Source organism: Hetaerina americana, unplaced genomic scaffold (genome assembly GCF_022747635.1).
Source record: "Hetaerina americana unplaced genomic scaffold, ioHetAmer1.1.p SCAF_14, whole genome shotgun sequence".
NCBI classification, from domain to species: Eukaryota; Metazoa; Arthropoda; class Insecta; order Odonata; family Calopterygidae; genus Hetaerina; species Hetaerina americana.
This window is the reverse complement of record NW_027286514.1, coordinates 11,566,289-11,587,609: the sequence shown is the minus strand read 5'-3', so window position 1 is coordinate 11,587,609 and position 21,321 is coordinate 11,566,289. Positions and strand designations below refer to the sequence as shown.

At 37.6% G+C, this 21,321-nt stretch overlaps 1 protein-coding gene across 3 annotated transcripts in view; it reads left to right on the top strand.

The window, feature by feature from the left end:
• Nucleotides 1-450: 450 nt before the first annotated feature.
• LOC139686330 (peroxisomal leader peptide-processing protease-like) overlaps nt 451-21,321 on the top strand; it is a 516,420-nt gene continuing 495,549 nt past the window's right edge. For all 3 annotated transcript variants that reach the window (XM_071583496.1, XM_071583497.1, XM_071583495.1), the window contains exons 1-3: nt 451-604; nt 762-807; nt 17,749-17,798. The gene's annotated coding sequence lies outside the window, so the exon portion shown is untranslated. The remainder of the gene's footprint in view (nt 605-761; nt 808-17,748; nt 17,799-21,321) is intronic.

The following is a 21,321-nucleotide window of genomic DNA, read 5'->3' as shown; positions in this document are numbered from 1 at the left end:
ACTAATGAAATGATGATGACATTTGCTTAGAAATGTATGCACCAATTGAGACTTTGGTGATACAACTGGCCAAATATATCATTGACAGGCAGTATAATTATAAAGCTCAAGTTCTTCGTATTTTCTATTTTTTTAGCAGTACTCTTTCAATGAAAAAATAACTCAATTCACATAAGTTACTTTGAAATGAAATTTATAGAAAAAGGGCTGTGTAACATCACACATGAAACAGAAATTGCACCAAAATAAACTTTAAAAATATACCTAAACGCCGCTAACTTTGGATAGATGAATAATGTTAGTGTGGTAATCTCTTCAAATTAGGCGCATATACGGGCTCAAGAGTGCGCATTGTGCTATAGCTTTTATAATTTGTTTTTAGTACAGCGATATTTGATTCCAGTCGTTTGGCTGGAGTGTGTTTGTTACGGTAAAAGTCTGTGTTCTACAATAATAATAGCATTTACTTTAATGGCAAGTGCGACATGTGACCAGAGACGAAACGCTTTGTTTTGATACGGAAAATGAATTAATTGTAAAACAAAGTAGCATCGTCACGCTCGTGGAACATTTGTGGGAAATCAAACTGTTCTATTTGAGGAAGGTTTGTTAGTGATATCATTAATTGCTAATTATTTTGTTTAATAAATCATCATTAAATGGTGGAATTGTTTATTTATTTGTAAGTAAATGATTTAAGAAGAAGATTATATTGATAGAAGTAAATACAAATTCGCTCGTATCACATTAATTTTGTTTAGGTGGCCGAGGACGAGAAATCGCATGTCGTCATCCCGTCAAGTCGAGGTAATGCATGTAGCTCTTAAAGTGGAGTAATTTCGTAATATTTATACAATGGATTGTTAATTGAATATTTGGATTCCCTGTTTGGGGGATAATACAAGGTATACTGTTGATAGAATGATTTTTACTGGGCATTTAGAATCGTGACTGTGCATTTACTTTCTTTTTTTGCTTGTGACTTAGTTTTGTAATTTATAATATTTGACGGCTGTAAAATTTTGTAGACCATAACATTTTTTAATACTATGTTAGTTGCAATACTTACGGAGATGAAATCCCAAGAGATAAGTACCCACCTACATGGTGGAAAAAGTTTTGTATAGACTTCAAAGGTGCTGTTTTGTTGCCTACGTAGGCTGTATCAGTCACTGTAGCACTTATATCCCTCGGTTAAATGATCGTGCAAGTTTCGCCTACTGTTTACATTTTATATTAGCAGTTAAACAGCCCGTGCTCTCACAGAGCTGATAAGGGAGTTGGGTGGTATGATTTTCCTGATAATTTATGTATGGAATGTTGAAAAGTGTGGAGTAGGACGGGCTCGTTCATTCATTGGCTATATGTTGTCCTTAGCTTAGGGCAATGGCAATTTCTAAAACTTCACCAGCAGCTAGTTTTTTTCCTCCTTTTCACAATGCAAGAAATCAGGTACAAATTTAGTGTTATGAAAGCTATCCAGATATTTGTTTGGGGATTTTGTTACCCCTCACTTCAAAATTCCTCCTGTTCTTTAGGAATGTACACAGTATCACATGCACTCTATTAGAGTTTGCTGACACTGCATTTTTCAAGGTTCTGCTCTTTGTCTTTGGCATTTCACAATCGGGTTCCTTTGTAAGATATAAATTTTTATTTTTTGGAAATATATTACTTATTTTGTGTATTAATACCACAATGGACCTTAATTTGTGTCATTTTTGTGTGTAGTTAACCTTGGTAAGGTCAGGGCCAATTTTATTTAGGCTAATTTTCCTTTGCTTTTTTCTTTCATATCGATTCTTTCAATTTTAGGGTAGCCATTGTTTATTGCCACTGATTCTGAGGCTGGCTAATTGATGAGCGAGGGAATGGAATACCAAATCTTATGTTGAGTTGAATGATTTTATGTTATGGGATTTAGATTAAATGATAAGTAATGATTTGTTTATTAATTGGGCAAAACCCTTTACAAAAGGACACTTGATGCAAAGTAAAATTAGGCAATAAGGCCAAGTTAAGAATAGAATGAAAGACAAATAAGAAAAAAGATCTGTAGAAAAGTATAACAGTCTTATGAGGCATTACTTTTTACGTAACTTTTGAGGGCACCAAGAGATATATATGAAAATAGTCAATATCCTTGTTAGTGTCTCTCATTGCCCAATAGATGGGTGGATAAAAATAATTTTTACTTTGTAAACAGGGAATAAAAAATAGTGTTGAATAATACACAGGTTTCGCAGAAGTTGCTAAAAATTACCCAAGTGGCAAGAGAGTTGTGCATTTCATATAATTTTTTAAGATAAAATATTAAAGAAAATTGCTTTCTTCTTGCTTCAACTGTGGTTAACATGAGACAGTCCATAGTATTAGTATATTCGCCCTTCTCCTTGGGTATCAAGAATTTAGAGCAAATCTTAAAATCTAATTTGGCCCCTTTTTAAGGATAAAGCAGATTTAGTACAGGATGGACTCCACACTATGGAATAATATTCCAATATAGATCTATTGAGGGAGACATACAATAATTTGAGGCAGTTAATTTTCTTTGTACCATTTAGGCAAAGAAGTCTTTACAGGCATGACTTATAAAAGCCAGAATTCTATCAGACTTAGATATTATGTTCTAAATGTGAATATCAAATCAAGCCTTGCATACAAAATTACCCCAAGATCTTTGAATTGGTTTACCCTCACTAGAGAATTCTCAGGTATTGAATTATTATATGAAATTGATGGACTACCTCAACACACTCAAGTTTAGGTACTAATAATTACTCTAACATCAATGGAAAATATTTGAAAGGCATGTCCGTATGATTTTGGAGGACCACCAGGTGAGGATAAAAAAGGGTGTCCTACTAGGATACTTAGCTTGATTGCAAGGAATGGTAAAAACTGCAAATTCACATTTTATTAACACACTGCCTTAGTTTCGCTGTCACCGGGGTTCATTAGGTGAGAAGTCAGTACAAGATTGTGTCGCATATGTACTATTTCTGTGGGGTGGGAAGTGGATGGGGAGAAAAAAGTAGGAGCCAAAACAACCAAGTCCTTTGAGGCCTACCAGTGTAATTAAGGAAGGATGGGGAGCTGATTGCAATTGGAGAAGGGGAGAGTTAGAGCTTTGGTGTTTGGAAAGTGGATGAGGGAGGATTGGGTAGGTGCAATAGCTCATTTAGTATAAGTTCCTTTTTGGCTTTAGCTGTTAACAATATCTCCAACTACTCCAGACTGTCTAACCTCAGTCCTTTTCCTTCTGTGTACAATACATTGACTTTGAAATTATTATGTGTTTGTTTTCTAATAAATGCTTGGCAAATTGTGAAGTGTCTCTGTTGTGTAGTTGTGTATGTAGTATCCAGACAGTCTCAAATTCAATTGAGCCCTGCCAATGGGCTGCATACAAGATTTTTTTTAGCTTATGAGTTTTAGGAACATTTTGGTGAAATGACTTTGTCCATTTAAATGATATTATTGCATTGGTAGGTACATAAAGTAACAAAAGAACTGACATTTTCAATCAAATTTTACAACCTTTATAGTTTTGTTATTATTAAAATATAAGAAAAAGGAATTATGGTTTCAAGCATCAAATACTGCGTAATTAAAAAAGGGGAGCATCAGAGGTTAAATATTACTTAATATATTGGCAAAAATTCTTAAATTTGATTGAGATTGCAACAGAAGAATTCACCAATTGAGTGAAGTGAGTTCTCAAGTAACCAGGTATATACCCTATTCTTGAAATTTAGGATATAGTTCGATTTCAACTGAGTAGGTAGCCAGCAGTATGCCCTCTAATGTTCACATTATGAAATGAGTTGTAAGTGGAGGGCAGTCTGCAAAAATTAGTGTTTAGATTCGCTTTACTCCTAAGTTTAGCTAAATTTCTAGATTAATTCATATGAATCAGAGCCTTAAAGATATATATGTTAAGTACAGTCATGATTCCATATCTAATAAAAAAAGGCCTGCAGGAATCACATGGTGGTATATTAGCTAGAGAGTGAATAGCTCTCTTTTGTAGTAGCAAGATTTGTTTAACATGTGGGGAGTGACTCCATAACTCAACACAATAATGCAAATAAAATTGAAAGAAGGCATTGTAAAGTGTTAAATTATACTCATTTGAATTGAAAAAGTTGACCTTTCTTAGCATTTAACAGCTTTAATCTTCTCAAAAAGCTCAACTTATTACAGATCTGTCTTATGTAGGTCTCCCAGTTAAGTTTTGTATTAATATGAAATCATAGTATTTTAGCAGTTTCAATTTCAGTTATGTTTGATCTAAGATTGCATAAAATATGCTGGGTTTTATCAGTATTTAAATGTAAATGATTAATATCAAACCATTTATTAGCCTATCTTTGAGCTTCGCTAGATCGTGACTTTGCATCTTCTAGGTGTGGACATTTTTGTACAAAAGTGGTGTCATCGTAATATGAAACAGCTTTATATTACATACTACGGGGAAAATTATTAATCGTGATGATGAAAAGTCCTGGGCCAAGCACAGAGCCCTGTGGGACATGACATTTTACTTTTGGAGCTGCAGATTGACAGTCATCAAGTTCAACAAATTGATGGCAATCATCCAAATATGACTTGATTAGTTTCAGTCAAACTCCCTCATCATCATAATATTCTAGCTTTGATAGTAATATTGAATGATTGACACAGATGAAAGTCCTACTAAGATCACATAGTGTCACACGGACTGATTCCTCTGCAAATGCATGAATGAGATAATTAACCATGGATCCTACAGCCATAATTGTAGATTTCCCGGATCGAAAGCCATACTGTGATTTGGAAAACATTATTTGACTCAAAAAAATCACATATTTGATCTTTCATATTATATAAAATAATCTTTATGTACCTTCTTTAACCATCATTTGCATTTATTCTATCTCCCCTAATAAAAATCATGAGTTATCACCCTTGTTTACCTCATCTTTGACTGTTCCATCATCATAAAGCAGGAGAATATTTTAAGGAACATGATGATCCTTACATGTATATTGTGCAAAAAAAATATTAAATATTAAATATTAAATATTTTAATTTATCTATTGCCTTGCATGATTATTTGTTAGCCCACATCATTTCCAGGTTTGATTTGAATGGCGTAGGAGAAATATGCTTGTGATAAATGAAAGTTTTCTATTGTCCTTGTGGGTCAGTTCAATGCTGTTAATATTTTAAATATTTGGCACACTGGGGCAATTTTTCATTATACCCAAGGGGCATTATAATAGGGTAGGAAGTATGGCGAAGAGGGTCAATAATAATTATTATTGCAAACATTTTGTTCATAGCTGATCATGTTTAAAAAAGTGCAAAATGTGATGCTAAACCACACTCCTTGGGTTTGATAGTTACTGTGTAACTCCACAGTAACGAACTGATCCAGTCTGCTTACAGTTTAGATGGAGAACTTCAATTATCCAATTGCTTAATAAATATCAACATAACAGGCAGATATAATTTAACATGGTTGTTTTGTGAAATATGATTTATATTTAAATTTTAAGGGTAAATTGGTGAGGGAATTGTATTTCCTTAAGTTTCAGCCTATAATGGAATTATGAGAAAACTAATGCATGGGAAGGCTCAGAAGTACCCTGACCTAGAGATTGCGGTAGTTGTTTGGAAAATATCATTGTATTAGAAAGTATGCAGTCTATAAAGTGTATGTTTCAAGTTTGAAGACCCCACGTTGTTTAGTATTTGTTTGACAGCCATCAATAGTGAACGTTTTCAGTGAATTTGTGAAAATGGAGAAAATTGGTCATCGTTATGTGATACCATACTTTAATTTGAAAGGCCTCAGCCAAACCAATGTAAAAGCTGAACTGGATTCTACTCTGGGTGAGTCTGCTTTGTCTACAACAGTAAAATATTGGGTAGCAGAGTTAAAACGAGGCCGTACGAGATGTCAAGACGAGCATCGCATTGGTTCACCAAATGAGATGACAACTCCAGAAATGGTGAAGAAAATCCATAAAGTGATACTGGATGATCGTCGACTGAAAGTGCTTAGCGGACATAGTAGGCATTTCAAAAAGTGCGGTACTTAGTATATTAACTGAAAATTTGGACATGAGAAAGCTGTGTGCAAGATGGGTGCCGCGTTTGCTCACACTCCAGTGAAACCAGAGTCATAACATGGATGAAACAAAGGGCCATTAATTCACACCTGAGACAGAAGAACAATCAAAGCAATCGATTCAAAAGGGAGAACCAGCTCCGAAGAAGGCGAAGGTCATTTCATCTGCAGGCAAGGTCAAGGCATCGGTTTTTAGGGATGCGCATGGGATAATTTTCATTGACTACCTTGAAAAAGGAAAAACTATCAACAGAAAGTGTTATGTGAACTTATTGCCACGTTTGAGCGAAGAAATCATGCAAAAGCGGCCATATTTGGCTAAGAAGAAAGTGTTGTTTCATCAAGACAATGCACCAACTCACAAATCCATCGATCCAAAGCAATCGATTCAAAAGGGAGAACCAGCTCCGAAGAAGGCAAAGGTCATTTCATCTGCAGGCAAGGTCAAGGCATCGGTTTTTAGGGATGCGCATGGGATAATTTTCATTGACTACCTTGAAAAAGGAAAAACTATCAACAGAAAGTGTTATGTGAACTTATTGCCACGTTTGAGCAAAGAAATCATGCAAAAGCGGCCATATTTGGCTAAGAAGAAAGTGTTGTTTCATCAAGACAATGCACCAACTCACAAATCCATCGATCCAAAGCAATCGATTCAAAAGGGAGAACCAGCTCCGAAGAAGGCAAAGGTCATTTCATCTGCAGGCAAGGTCAAGGCATCGGTTTTTAGGGATGCGCATGGGATAATTTTCATTGACTACCTTGAAAAAGGAAAAACTATCAACAGAAAGTGTTATGTGAACTTATTGCCACGTTTGAGCAAAGAAATCATGCAAAAGCGGCCATATTTGGCTAAGAAGAAAGTGTTGTTTCATCAAGACAATGCACCAACTCACAAATCCATCATTGCAATGGCCAAAATTCATGAATTTAAGTTTGAATTGTTATCTCAGATTTAGCCCCTTCAGGTTATTTTCTGTTCGCAAACTTGAAAAAACGGCTCAGTGGTCAATTAATTTCCAACCGTGAAGAAGTGATGTCGGCAGTTGATGGCTATTTTGAGGGGCAAGACAGTTCTTATTATAAAATGGGTATCGAACTTATCGAAAATTGATGGTAAAAGTGTATGGAGCTGAAAGGAGATTATGTTGAAAAAGAAATACATTTTTTTCCAAATATTTTGTGTTTTCTTTGTTGGGTCGGGTACTTCTGGGATTACCCTTGTACGCTTTAGGTACAATTTACAACTACTTTTATTATTTGATTGATTTGACTTCTTAAAAAATTTGATGATGGAAACATTGAATTTCAATACCCTTGAAGTATAGGATTTCATCATTTAATACATTGTTTTTCTTTTCATTGATACTTTCCTCTTCTTTGAATTCACTTGTTGGAATATTTATTGCATAAATTACGTTTTTTCCTGCTGACCCTGTCAGTTCTGGTGACCTCATGTGCTTCTGGAACCCCAACTAAGCCATAAAATTATGTTTTTCTGGTTCCAAACTGCCTAAATTCACCGAGCACTGAAGGCCAAAAAGAGACTCATGGTCTTCAGATTTCCTTGCAAAAGCCTATTTTTCAATTATACTTAGGCAGTTACATCTGTTGGATAGGGAATTACTGCAGTAATTTTTTGCTTCAAAATTGGGTGTTTGAATAGTGATGCTTGACTTTTAGTGATTTATAAGAAGAAGAATTGCATTGGGCAAAGAAGCATTCATACATTCCAAAGAAACTGCAGGAGATGCCGCAACAGTAACTTTTAACGGAGTCATCCGCTAATGTGCATTTCAATGCAACAATTTCAGAGTGTGAAAATCATTCGCCTTGACTGGGATTCGAACCCAGATCCCTCAATATCCGGTCGAGTGTTTAAGCCAGTTAAGCTATCAATGTGTCCTCTTAAACCTGAAATTTTGGGGCTTTTGAAGGAACAAGATGTTACGAAATACCGTACATACAATGTCACAGGCATTCGTAGTCGTGAGCGACGCGCCACAGTCCACAAGGTTAAAGCCAACTTTTAAACACTTAGGCTGTTTATACCTTGACAAATTCCAAAGGCGATGCGGGAGATGCCACAACAGTAACTTTTAATGGAGTCATCCGTTACAACATCTTGTTCCTCTAAAATCCCCAAAATTTCAGAGTTTAAGAGGATGCCTTGATAGCTTAACTGGCTTAAGCACTTGACGGAATATTGAGGGATCTGGGTTCGAATCCCAGTCAAGGTGAATGATTTTTACACTCTGAAATTGTTGCATTGAAAGCATTCATAACTAGGAGGTGATGGATAACAGGGATTTTGAATAAGGATTTAAGAAAAGGCTTGTTAAAACTTTGATATGGAACAAGGTTTTGTAAGGTGCGGAAACATGTTCATTGGAGTAGGATGATAGGCGTAAATGGTAGGCTTTTAAAATGTGGGTGTGGAGAAGGATGAAAAAAGTGAAATGGACTCAAAGGAAAACAAGGAGGAAGTGCAAGGCATGGTGGAGGAGTAGAGTGAATTGTTGGGAGAAATCCAAATGAGGCAGGAAAGGTGGATGCAGAGCATATTGATTAGCAATGGTATGTTGAAATCTATGAAAGAGGGGAGAATGTTAGGCAAGCTAGGAATAGGAGAGGCATTTCAAATGGAATGAATAGAGGAAGGAAGTAAGCAGAATTGAAGAGTGCTTACTGTAGTGTTGAATGTCAGGTTGTGTTTTGTTAAGAGAGGCAAGAAAATGTATTGTTGTACCATTGCTTAGCTATCCTTAGGCTGCTGTGTCCATCAAAACCTACCTTAAATAAGTAGGGAGCCAGTAATGATATCAGTGAGCTGGAAAAGGATTTTTTGAGGGCTTCAAGATGTTATCAGAATAATGTAAGTAGTCTTGAGTATGCCTAGGAACCCTTTTGAAAGTTACAGATATTCTTAAATTAAGGTTTATGCCATTTTAATTGGGATTAAAAATGTGATTCATTCTTCATTTGTGAATCATTTAGTCATTATATTTTCCACTTGTGAATGCTACCACCAGCAAGATACTAATAAGATGCTGAGCAGAACAGCTCTGGAAATAGAGAAAAGATGTTGCTATGAGGTATCATCATACTGTAACAAAGAATATCATAAAGTTATGGAAAATAATGCATGGAAAGAAAAATATGCAAGCACAAAATATACTTGTATTTATGAGGAGGATTTGTATTAAAGAGGACAGAGAGCTCCTCATGACATTTTAGTTTGTGAAGAAATTCATTGACAAGACACTTCCTATCCTTTACCAGTCTTGATTTCCTGTAGAAATTTGTTTTCCAGAAGAAGCAAATAAAATCTTGGTATCAGTAGTATTGGGGCATTAGGTATGTGGATGTACAAGTATTGACCCATCACAGTCAACCTGATGGTTGGTTTGATTGGTGAGGGTAGAGGTCACCTACTACTATGCCCAATGGCATGTGAAATTCATACATTAGGGTAAAGCAAACCAGGTCATATCCCTGTGCCACCTATGGTTTCTTAAGACAATCTGGTACTCAAATAGTCACACAGCTTAAGTAAAGCTGAGGATGCCCAGTAGCATCCCCAGGAATCAAACCTGGGCCGTCCAGTCAGTACTCCAATGCCCTACTCACTGCACTTCCACATTGAAGTGCCTAAATACTTTTTTCTTTATATTATGATTTCACCAGTTAAGCAATTACCAGTAATAGTTATGAATTACTATAGTGGATCATTATAGAATCAGAATGTTGTTCAAGTGGCTAATCTCATTGTTTTGCTATGATAGTCCAGTGGGTGGAGTGTTAGGTTACTGATCAGGGGATCCCAGGTTCAAAGTTTGGTTGATGACTATAGTCAACCCCATCTAAGATATACAATTTCCTGGTTGACACAGTAACAAGGGAAACCAAACGGTGGGACTAGGAAAGAACTGGTGTTTCAGTATCACACACCACATTCAGCCTTCGGTGCATGTAAGCCTTTTTAGGTTAGCTCTTCCCCCAACCATTTCCTAAACAGCATTTGGGTTGTTTATTATGGTATTTTCTTTTAATATTCTATCAGGTACTTGATATAAGGGTATTTACAGATTGGGTTGGTGTATTCTTTAAATGTATTTGAACCATAAATATGTTATAGAAGAATAATTATCATTTTTAATTTTGAGCAGAAATTTGTACAGGTGGAATGCTGCTGAATGATGGTGACATTCATCATTATGTTCATGGCATTTGACACCTGCTCTTGAGGAAAAAATGTATAATTCATTGAAATCTGCTTTCAGAGATAAAATGTTCCTATAATTAACTAAGAAAATAATTGGGGAATGCAGTGCTGATAATTAAGCAGATTCTGCTCTGCCCCATCGAATCAACCACAGTATTTATTTTATATTAATGCAGCTAAGTTACTCATTATTAGTTATTTACAAAGCTTTTGACTTGAGTTTCATAATTTGGACGTAAGAACAGGAGTAATAGTTCTGAAAAATAATTGTTTGGAATTTGTCTCGACATAACTTCATTTTCTTTGAACTTAAGATAATATGTGCTTGATAAAATAAATAGAGCATATGTGGGAATATGTGATCATGTCTTTTCTGGAGGTACGCTGCAAAACCTTCAGAGTTAATATTAAATATTGTGGACTGTAATTACTGATAAAAATTAAGTGGTTTCTGGGTTTTTGTTGAACTAAAATTAAACTCTGAAATATCAGTTATTTTTATTGTGGAAAGAGGGCATGTTTCAAGTATCAGAGGTGATAGAATTATTTAATTTTATTGTTCAAACAGAAAAATATTCTGCAGGAATAAAGTCCTTTGAGATCGAGTGATAAATAGTCTGAGGTCGCCTTGGAACGGTGTCCTTGTTTAAGATGAGAAAGTGAGCATTTGGAAAGTTATATGGGTTGGTTAGTGGTGATGATTTTGAGAATGTTTCGTTTGATCAAGTTCGAGGAAATCCGCTCATCTTAGTGAATTTGCAGCAATTTATTCATATTTAAGTTCGCCATATGTACAGTACTACGTGTATCAGTTAGTAGCAGGGGCGCGACGGTGAGTTTTCTTCCGTAAGGAGGGGGGAGCGCTTCGAGCGCAGTCGCCGGAGAGAGGCAGTGAGTAGGGCGCGGAAATCCAGCGCCCGTCCTCGCTCGCACTCTATCTGCGGTTCAGTGAGTTGGTCACTGTTGGAGGAGGGCACGGGGTAGGCGGCACATGCGTAGTTTCCGTCTTTTTTCTGAGAAATCATGGGAAAGAAGGCTTGAATAATATTCCATTCAGGAAGTCGGCAACATTGTTTCCATTGGCACGGATTCTCGTTCTACAATTGTGAAATACGGATTCCATACTTTGCTTTCCATGCTTTCAACGACTGACCATTCTGTCGAAAGTGAAAAAAATGCCGTAAAATTTTAACATATAAAAAGGACCCCTACTTGTTAGGGCTATGTAAACGCGGGAGTCAGGGAAAAAAGAGGAAAGTATGAGATGGCTTGAAATACATTCGGGAGAGCTGTCAATCCCCTCATAGGATCTTGGGGATCATTGCGGACGCCCCTTGTAGTTTGGGAGAAAACCAAGGAGAAATGGGTTAACCATTTTTTCTCATTACGGTTATTCACTACTAGAGGACATAATCGCGTGTGTTTCTGCAGGGAAACATATGATAGTGATGGGGAATTGGAATGCGACGATTGGCGAAGGAAGAGATGGCGATGAGGTGGGGGACTACGGTTTAGGTACAAGGAATGACCGTGGGGAGAAAGCAATCGAGTTCTGTAGGAGACAGGGGTCAGTCATCACCACCACCTGGTTTAGAAACCACAAAAGGCGTAGGTATACATGGAAAATGCTAGGCGACTCAGAAAGGTATCAGTTAGATTATATTATGGTTAGGCACAGATTTAGGAAGTGTGATCAATTCGCACTGCATCCCGGGAGCGGATGCGGGCTCTGACCACAATTTAGCTATTATGAAGTGTAGCCTCCGTTTCAAAAAAGATAAGGCAGGGTCGGCGGGTTAGAAAATGGAATGGAGAAGTAATAAATGGATTGATAACGAAGGAGTATCGGCAGGCTGTAGAGAAAATCATGAATGACGGTAAAGAGCAGAGTACTATCGAAGAAAAATTGGACTGCATCAAGAAAGGGATATCGAAAGCTAGAAGAGAAACTATAGAAACCGTTAATGGGAAAATGACAAGGAAACCATGGATCATGGATGAGATGATTCAAAAGATAGATGAGAGAAGAAAACGGAAGAATGTAAACACAGAGTTAGGCAAAATTAAGTACAAAGAATTAAACAATGAATTGAGATGGGCAACACATAAAGCTAAAAAAGCATGGTGGAAGACACAGTGCGAGGATATGGAAAGTTTGCAGAGGATGAAATTGGTACGCTGTACTGCAAGGTTAAATCACTATCAGGAAGTAAAAAGGGAAGATCTGCGCTAACAGTTAGAGATAAGTCGGATAAGATAATAGCTGAAACAGAAAAGATCCAAGAGAAATGGAATGAATATATAGAAGCACTGTAAGGCAAAGAACTTAGGCCAACAAGGCTAGGTATAGAAAAGGAACATGGAATTGATGAAGATAGCTTAGGCCCAGACACACTCGACGATGAGATAAAAAGGGCATTAAGTGAGATGAAAACAAATAAGGCCGTGGGGGTAGATAACATTATTGCAGAACTACTGAAATGTTTAGGAAAATGTGGGAAGAAGAGCCTGTATTGAATGATTCGTGGCATCTGTGCGGACGGAATCTGGCCGGAAGGCTTATTGAGATCAGTCTTAGTTCCTATTCCGAAAAAGGTAAAGGCTACATCATGTCAGGACTACAAAACAATAAGTTTGATTTCCCATGCAGCTAAATTGGTACTCAGGACCATCAACAGAAAGGTGGAGAGCAAAGCAAATTATTACTTAGGGGATGATCAGTTTGGGTTTCGGAAGAGGAGAGGCACGCGCGATGCCATTGCAGTAATGAGATTATTAATCGAGAGGAATATAGAATACAATCGGGACGTATTTGCCTGTTTCGTAGATTTCGTATGGGCGTTTGATAGAGTGAATTGGGAAAAAAACTAATGAGTATATTGAAGAAAATAGGAATAGATTGGAGGGACAGTAGGCTAATCCGCAACCTTTACGTGACTCAGACTGCTCAGGTGCGAGTGGGGAACGGGGAGTCCGGATGGGCAGTGTTAGGAAGAGGTCGAAGGCAGGTTTTCCCATTATCACCGGTGATGTTCAACGTATATGTGGAGGAAATGATTAAAGTGGCATGGGAAGAACTGGAGGTAGGAATGAAAGTCGGAGGGGAATTCGTAAAATCGGTTAGGTTCGCTGATGACCAAGCATTAGTTTGTCAGTCAGCCAAGGGGCTGCAAGCATTGCTGAGTGAATTGGAAATTTACTGCGATGGGAATTTACTGGGATGAGAATCAATATTAATAAAACAAAGGTTGTGCGATTTTCCAGAAAGAAAAAGGCTAAGCCAAACATTAATATAGGGGGGCAAAAATAGAGAATGTAGAACAGTTTACGTATCTCGGAAATGTTTTGGGTCAAAGTAGTAGGGACATTAGGAGAAGAATTACGCTAGGCTAAGAAACTTTCACTAGGAGGAGGAAGTTGAAGACAGGGACTTCGAGTGAGGATGTTAAGTGAGGCGCAGAAACGTGGTCACTGGAGCAGGATGATAGAATTATTGGAGATTGGAGGCTTTTGAAATGTGGGTGTGGAGAAAAATGGAGAAGGTGCACTGGACCGAGAAGAAAACAAATGAAGTACTGGGTATGGTGGGCGAGGAGAGGGGTTTGTTGGGAGAAATCTTAAGGGGGCAGGAAAAATGGATGAAGGGCGCATTGATCGGCTGTGGGATGTTGAAGACTGTAATGGAGGGGAGAATGTAAGGCGGACGAGGAAAGGACAGGAACAGGATAGGGATATTGGACGGGATGAAGGTAGGAAGGAAGTACACAGAGATGAAGAAGGACTTGATGTAGAGTAAGTTGTTGGATTGTGTTTTGCTACGAGTCGCAAAATATTTATTTGTTTGTTGTGTCCATCCAAAACCTACCTTAGCCGGTAGATTATTTGATAATAATAATTCACTACGGTGACTAGATGTCTGAAAAATTGATTAATGGATCCCCGAAGGTGTTAACAGGTTCATAGTTCTAGTTGGGCGCCGATTTAATCTACGTCTGCGCAATATCCGAAGAGCAGTTGTTTGGAGAAGGGATAATAGAATACCCCTTCCCTTCCTATGTTAAATATGCAAGGGAAAAACCAATCCTAGCATCCATATATTCGGCAGTCTCTCCAGTTTTGTCACTCTTGTTTGAAATGCGGGCACATGGTTGGAGTGAATTATTGGTGTCAAGCTTCCGATGATTCGATGGCTACCCCTGAGACGAAATCAGCCAACGAAATTGTCATACGTTATTTGTATACCTGAAATCAATTCGAAATTAAAGTACTTGCGTTTAACCGTCTTTGAGGATCATGTAGAAATAAAGAAAAACTACTTTCGGGAAACGTAAAACAACTCGTGAATTGCGCACTAGCGACTTTGAAAATTTTTCTGTGATAACTTATGTACAATGAATCATTTTAAATGGCCTTTAAACTTTATTGGTCATTAGTTGCTGACTGGAATTCACAAATATCTGAAGCGTTTAATTTGTTGTAGGAATACGTGGAATAGCACATGGTAAAATGTAATATGCGTTATCTTTTAATCCAACTCGAGGTTACATATTCCTCTGTCGACAGTATTGCTTACTCTCGCAACTGTCCGAATTGGGAAGTTTTCTCAGAATCATTTACCCTCCATTTTTTTAGGCGAGTGTCTTAGTATACGCGAGAGCTTATTAACGAGATATGGCATATTTCCTTCGCCTCTCCATCATTATTTTTTAGAGCTATAATCATTTCATTGAAAGACCCACATCTTTTGAGGTGCGAGCTACTTTTTACTGCTATTATTCAGCGAGTGAGGCTTTATCTCGTTCATTAAACTCACTGAGTCATTTTAAGAAATAGGGTTTGAACTATTTGGCGTATTTCTGATCCATTATAAAATATCTTGTTTCTTTGTCTTATTGTCTGCGCGGCGTGTTTGAAGTCTCAGAGATTTTCAATCCATTAAATGAAAAGTATCACTATTTTCAATTAGCTCATCCATGATATTAATATCTTTCCTACCAAGCCATAGTAATAGGCCTTGATAATGTTTGACGCAACTTCGCTATGCAAAAATGTTAATTAAAAATGGTGCCAAAAATATTCGCGAAAACATTGGTATTTTGGTTGATTGATAATAGTGGACAGGTTTCACCTGTGGACGAAGTTATCTCTATTTATTGCTGATTATCCCGGTTCTTTTAATGGCTCCCTGAGAATTTCCACCTTGGAATGAATCGGCCTTTCCTCTTCATCCTGTTCCACGCGACCAAATTGGTGCGATTTGTGTACAATCAAATTTGGCCTAATTGCGATTTCTCGAACCCTTTGCGAGATTGGTAGAGATATCATTCGCCGCATTCCTGAGAGAAGGTTTAAAGGAGGGTAGTGATTGCTCTCCCATTTGCAAGATTCCACTCAATTTCTCCACTTCCTGCGATTGAGCAATAAAAGACAATTAACACCGGAAACTTCAAAGTGTACGTCGTAATATTAACTTTCATATTACTCTAAAAAGCTTTTGTTGACATATTTTTGATCCAAACGGAGTCGTTTCTAAAATTTTAGTTGTTCAGGAAGCGCTCGTAATTGCCTCACCTACTACTTTGTTCCTCACCCTACCCGTTATTTCAGTCTTTTATGGTCGAAGCTGGATAAAACAGTCGACCTATCATGAAATGATTACTGATCATATATTAAGTGGTTTGGGAAGTTGTTGTTAAGAGAATGAAGTTATTTCAGTCCATGCCCCTAACTGTAATCACCTTCGGTTGAATCGTATTCATCTCAGGAATGAAATATTAATCAAGTACAGTTAGTGTGAAAATTTGTGTTATTATTAATTAAAATCGATGTAATTAGTTCTATTTGATTAGTCCTCTGAGATGTAATTAGTCTTCTGAGAATGTTTTTAGCTCGAGTTATCTTTTATAATATATTCCGCGTGTAGGCTTGCTGGTCATTATTCACATAATCTGTGTGAATGACTGATTGATACGTTGAAAGGGATTTTATTCAACATTTGTGTTCTTTTCTTCCGTTGAAAGTTTTCATTAGGTTAACCACGCAGTTATTATTAAGTGCATCAACGGCTATCCTGTAAGAATGAGAGCAAATATTACATAGAGTACTGGATATATGCAGGGTGAAAAAGTGAAGAATATTTCCGGAAGTTTCTCAGCTGTATAATAATACCTATTTCGGTATTGGGACGAAAGTGATTGTATATTTCGTCCCCATTAAATTGGGCAGCAAACCATAATGATCAAACACATTTTCGTTGATAAATAAATGCATACGATTAAGAGTTTCCACATTTTCCACCGCGCGCCGAATATTTTCATGATTCAAATATATAGTTATTGCATGGAGAATGACATGACAGGTTTCTGGGCTAACCTGTTTTGCAACACGAACTACAGAGTATAATTTTATTGGATATTATTCTTGATAAAGCTATTTTGATGTGAAGCAGAAGTTTCCGATGGAACTCATTTTATTACTTCTCTCTTTAGTGAAGAGTTATCCGTTTTCAGATCTGCGCGCCTTTGGCCCATTTTATTATTTGTCTATTGCAAAGACGTACGCTGTAGTGAACTACATTCTAATTCTCAGCAACCGCTTATTGCTACTATCCTAAACTGTAATCACTTTGTCAGATAGAATCCCCAGTATTTCTTCATCAATGGCCTCCTCGAAAATGCCAGTCTGCAGGGTCCTACTTTTCCTGAATGAATTTCGCCGAGCGTGAACAAAAGAAAGGAAAATTATAGTGAAGGTGAGGATTTTTTGAGTAGCCTAGAGAGCTGTGGAAACGTAAATGTGCAAGAAAATGAAACATCTGTGATGACACAGGCACTATCCTGGGTCATTACCCCAATTCCGAATAATTAAAAGTTATTCGGCTCACAAATGTGCGTGCATGTACTTTTCGAAAGCGTGTCGAAATATGCACTCTAAGTGTGTCGAAGTATGTGTCTGTCATCATCATCTTTTAAAAGCGGAGCCTTTTTGTTCAGCCATTGGCCTCTCTTCATTACAGTTCTTTTAAGGTCTATTATGACTTATTTTTATTGGTGTCTTTTGTGGACTTTTTTTATTTGTCACACAGTTTCCAGCAATGTGACAGGCTCTCTTTGCTAAATGAAACTCCTGGCAACTATGCTAGTTGTTATGGAGTGAGTGGTTTTTTTCAGCTTGCTGTTGGTTATATTGAGAGATCATCGCATTCCGGAGTCGTTACCACTTTACACAAACATTTATCTTCGAGTTAGAGTCCTGGTAATGGTTCTAGAAAAATAAATTAACCGTTGGAGTGACGGTGGAGACTCATAAAATTATTTTGAAACTTGAGCTCCTCGAAGTAATATGTTTACTTTTGAAAGAAGCTTTCATTTCGCTGCGATTATAAAATATCCTTTTTATTTTTCAGATCTCTTTTCGTGTCTTCTCCAAGTCTCAGTGTGAAGATCCTCTGGCGAGGTACGTCCCCATTCAGTTAACTTTATGTCTCAGCAGAGTAATGTTTTGTGTGTTAGTCGAATCATGGTAAATGTGTAAATTACAGTACATCGCAGTCGATTAGGGAGCATTCAATGAAGTGACTGGGCTGATATAAACCAAAATATTCGCCAAGTGCTTCGTTTGATGAGTGGTTCTTTATGGGAAACTTGATCAATTGAAAAGAAAGATATGTGGAAAGCTTTGAGCTGTAGTTTTGGAGGAAGATGGAAAATAATTAAATGGACCGATGTTAGAATGAGGAATGGCCAAGTGTTAGGAAGGATGGGAGAAGAAAGATCGTTGAACAGAATGATGGCGAAGAGGAGGGCTGGATGGGTAGAGACCACTTCCTTGGGAATGACTGCTTAATTAATAGAATAATCGAGGAAAAAATTGAGGGGATTGGGGAGAAGTAGGTATGGGATGATGAGTGACGTCGAAAGGGGTAGAAAGTGCCCCAAAATGAAGAAGGATTGCACAGGAAATGGAGTGGTGGAGATAAGCGTCCAGCTTACAGACCTGATTTAGGACAGTTTTGCCCAAGGAGAAGGCATTCCGTTCTTTTGTATCAGATGTCTGGTGGAAAAAACAACTATTTAATGTCATTCATATTGACAGCTGTCAGTCTGGTATCCAGTGGAATGTCAACTTAGTTAGGCACGTTAATTTCGAAGTCAAAACAAGGTATTTTCATATTTAACTGAAAGGATATTTATTTTTAGGTGTTTTGGGGAAAGATCATGGACGGTCGCATGAGTAACTAAATCATAATTGGAATGTGTGGTGAGGATAAAAGTGAGACTAAAGTGAGTGAATGTTTTTCATATCAAGTGAGGGTACATTTTTAGTGAACGTCGAAAGTTTATCGGAAAACTAATGTGACAGTTCTGAATATTGTTGGAATGGAAGAACTGGGCGTAAAAAGAGTTCATTGCATTGCCGGAGGAAGGAAAAGGTGCGAGTGGAAAAAATAACCTGCTAGTCATCGTCATCCTTTCGAAAGCGCTAATTAGTCTGGCGACGGTGTGAATTGAAATGTCTTCTGTCACTTTTCTGGGGAAGTCCTGACTTACTGGTCACTGGCAGGGCGTGGTTCTTAGTTCGGGTCTTTGTTATACAAATCACATTGCTGTCTTCAGAATTTCCACGAGTAGTCACTCATGTTTCTCTTACGACTTTATTCTCGGAATCTATGTGTGATTTGTGCTTATGTCTACAGCATCCTTTATCCAAAATAGTTTCGATATTGATTGGTAATTGTTTAAGGAAAAAGCAATTCCCTCCCGAACACCTACTGCATCAGAAACACCGAAATAGAAGTTGCAGACTCGATTAAATACTTAGGTGTTGCCCTTACTCAAGACCTTTTCTGGGTGAAACACATACGGGGAATATGTTGACAAGCTAACAAAAAAATAATTTTTATTAGAATTGTTTGGGAAATGTGATGAAAAGGTTAAAGAGAAATGTTATCTTTCGCTGGTTAGGCCTCATTTAGAATTTGCTGCCATTACATGGGATCCTCATGAAGTTGGAGTAATTGCTGAATTGGATTGTGTGTAGCGTAGAGGAGCTAGATTTTTGAAACGTCCAGCTTCCCACCAAGAGGACCCGGGTTCGAATCCTGGAGACGGCAGATATTTTTGATTGGTATCCCGTTCCCTTCTTGAGGAGCTTTGTGGAGAACACTTTGAGTGAGTACGCCGGCCATCGGATGGGACGTAAAACTGCGGACCCCTTGGCGCCTTCCGTTGAGAGCAGGCTAATGCCGGCGCCGGGTTGCACTCCACCCTACCTTCAATGCTATCCATTCATTAAGGCGCAAATGACCTTAGCCGTCGGTCGCCTCCCCTTAAAATTATTTGTGAAACGTTGTTATGATAAACAAAGTAGCGTATCAAAATTATTAGATCTAGGCTGAGAATCACTCGTGGAGGGAAGCTTTAACTACAGATTAAATCTCTTGCATAAATTGGAAGGATGTCTCTTAAGCACTGATGTTGAAAATGTATTATTAGCTCCATCGTAATCCTGGGTTGAAGAGATCATGTAGATAAAATTAAAGTGATTAAGTGTAGAACAGATAGATTGAAGATTATTTTTTTCCACGAACGATCAGGGATCAGAAGAACGTTTTCCGACCGCGCTAGGAGGCAAAAGTATTTTGGGTCAAAAGTAATGTGGTGTGTAATCACCTTCTTCCACACACCCTAGCGGCGGCTTGCAGGCTACTTGTGAATAAATAAAAAATCCTTGTTTTCCCCTGGCTACTTTTTCCTTTTTTAAATAATAAAGTATTCCCTAGCTAATAATTACTAATGCTTACGACTGTGTAACTTACCAATCCATTATTTTTTGCTCCATATGAGCATCTCACTTGAGCATGGGACGTTGATGACAATGAGCATCTATCTCACTTGTATCATCCCCTTGGGGAGAATACTTAGGTAATGTATCCGTAGAACACATCCGATCGACAGTAATACCATCCGAGCTCATTTGAAATATAGGCCGTTGAATGGTGATGGGGCCACGTTTGACTCTTCTATTTTATGGTCATATATTGTTAGTCTACTATGCTGGCTTAGTATGGTAAATTAACCTAATTGCCTTCAACCACCTCAAATCCAAATTTGCTGTTTTATATATGACTTTCCTTTTGTCTTAACCTAGGGTAAGATTATTCTGTCGTAAGAACTAATAGGGCCATGTCAATATTTCTACACCTTTTGCCCTCTACCATTTGCACCTAATTTTACCTAATGAGTCGTCCTTACTCAAGAATAAAAATGACTATATTTATGGAGTGGAAGCATCGTTGGGTTAGATCAATACGATGGTCGAGTAATGAAACCTTGTAGCGCCAGAATTTAGAGTGGAGTATAGTTTCATGTGTTTGTATAAATCATTAATTAAACTTCTGACTCCTTTTTGAAACGATTTATTATGTTCAAACTTCCCATTTCTTTGTTAATGCCTGGCAAACTTCACATTACAATCGCGTAATCGCTTCCCCTCTTTCCACCTGGCTGTGCTCCTCCCAATAAAGTATTTTCTGCTGTTTTTCATGATTTATGTCTGAGAAATGGCCCCTATGGCATTCGGAATGTTTTGCTTTCAGTACACGGTCATTAATGAATTTTCCTTGTGTAGCAATAACAGTAAAATTTAGCAAGAAGTCTTGTTATTTCAACGAAATTTGCTGTGGATCATGCTGAGACATGCTTGAGGTAGCATTTTTGTTTTCCAATAGAATACAATGAGGAATTGTCCCGAGGAGACTCGCTCGTCAAGGGCGAAAATATTTACGTATTCATAAATACCGTAAACTCAAGAGTGTGGCCTTATAAATAGTATTTTCAACGAAGGTTGTTGTATAATTCCAAACAAAAAATATTGAAAATGATTCTATCGCGTAAAAAATCCCTCGAGCGAAGCAATACCTACCCAAATGCCCTCTGTAGGTTCCAATTACTGAGAGAACAAGCTCGGTAGTCTGGAT